The sequence below is a fragment of the Mirounga angustirostris genome, unplaced genomic scaffold (assembly GCF_029215605.1).
Source record: "Mirounga angustirostris isolate CCGP_5_RB_7025 unplaced genomic scaffold, mMirAng1.0.hap1 SCAF_14, whole genome shotgun sequence".
Taxonomy (NCBI): domain Eukaryota; kingdom Metazoa; phylum Chordata; class Mammalia; order Carnivora; family Phocidae; genus Mirounga; species Mirounga angustirostris.
Window position 1 is genome coordinate 48,175,478 of NW_026991722.1, and position 1,473 is coordinate 48,176,950.

The 1,473-nt window shown below is 39.0% G+C and overlaps 1 pseudogene; it reads left to right on the top strand.

The window, feature by feature from the left end:
• Window positions 1-681: 681 nt before the first annotated feature.
• LOC123852360 (protein kish-A-like) lies at window positions 682-1,068 on the top strand (annotated as a pseudogene).
• Window positions 1,069-1,473: the final 405 nt, after the last annotated feature.

Genomic DNA, 1,473 nt, shown 5'->3' on the forward strand with positions numbered 1-1,473 from the left:
TAATTTAAATATTTGTAAAAGAAATGCTCAAATTTCTAGAATAAAATACAACCTGAGCGAAGGATTTCCTAAGAAGGATTACAAGGGAAGAGGGCTTGAGGATAGTGCTGATAGATGATGTTCCATATAAGAAGGGATGTACAATGTCACTGCCTTCCATTGCTTGGAAGCCAAGGGCAAGACGGTGTCAGTGAAACACCAGGCAGTTGGAGGGGTGAGGGTGTGTAAGCATGGACATGTTGGGTGTCTTTCTTTTTCAAAGATGATTATGTATTATTGAATAATAAAAAATAGACACATCTTTTTTACAACACGTCTGGGAACTCAACCTTCAAAGTATTTTTCATTTAAGTAACCCCCCAAAACAAACAATAACTAAAAGCAATATGTCTGCCAAGTTAATAATGCTTTTTCACATACATTATGATGCTATTTTTTCAAAATAACCCAATGAAGTAAATGCTTTCATTTTGTCGACATTTGATTAATGAGGATATGGGGACTCAGAGCGGCTTGTCCAAGAGCATGCAGCGAAGAGGAAGCAGAATGCTGAACCGTCTCCAAATATCCACGTTCCAGGTGACACCACAGCTGCTGCTAATGCACCGTTAAGTTTGTGTAGACGCTTCTTCCACCCTGGGCCTGGAAGGGGGATGTGGCTGGGGCTTCTCTGGCCTCGCTATGTCTGCCATTTTCCATTTTCAGAGTCTGTTGACCATAATCTTGCTGCTTAAATGTACTTGCGCTTGTATCTGATCCTTGGCACCCAGCTTCCTGGACAGAAATAAAACTGGATTCGGGTATGTTTTGGAAGTGGCCAGAACTGGTGAACGGAATAGTCCTTATGATGCAGTATGCTGTAGGGTAATGGCCTTCAGCATCCTCTTCATGTAGTAGCTTAGAAAAACATCCCTATTTAATTGCTATTAGATTTCAGTATGAAAAAAGGACATATCTGCAGAAAATAATGGAATGAATGATTAACCCTTTTATCTCTGAACACTGAATGAGATAAATTTCCAGCTGCTGTTCTTTATTTTTGTTATTGGACCAGTGTCCTGTATAAACAGGATGTAACCGTATAATGCTCAAAGAGTTTAATATGCCTGCAACAATCAACCTCGGTGCTGTCACCACAGTCTTACATTCTGCAAATGTTATTCTGTCGTATCAGACACCAGTTTTTCCTGAGGTATCTCTAAGGCACATAATGGGAAACAAAATTGGTAAATTATTCCAGTTCCTTTCACTGGGATTTGAAAATGACAAATCTTTATAGAATGAGAAAAAAAAAAGTTTGTGGAGACAGCTATTTTTTTTTTTTTAAATCTCAATCTTCTCAGGAATCAGTTCTTATTTTTATAGTATTCTCCCTCCAGGCCCATATACTCAGGCAAGACGCACTGCTCCTACCAGTCCAGCCCTCAACTTTTCCTACACGATATGCAGTAAGAACATACAATCTTTAAAGAA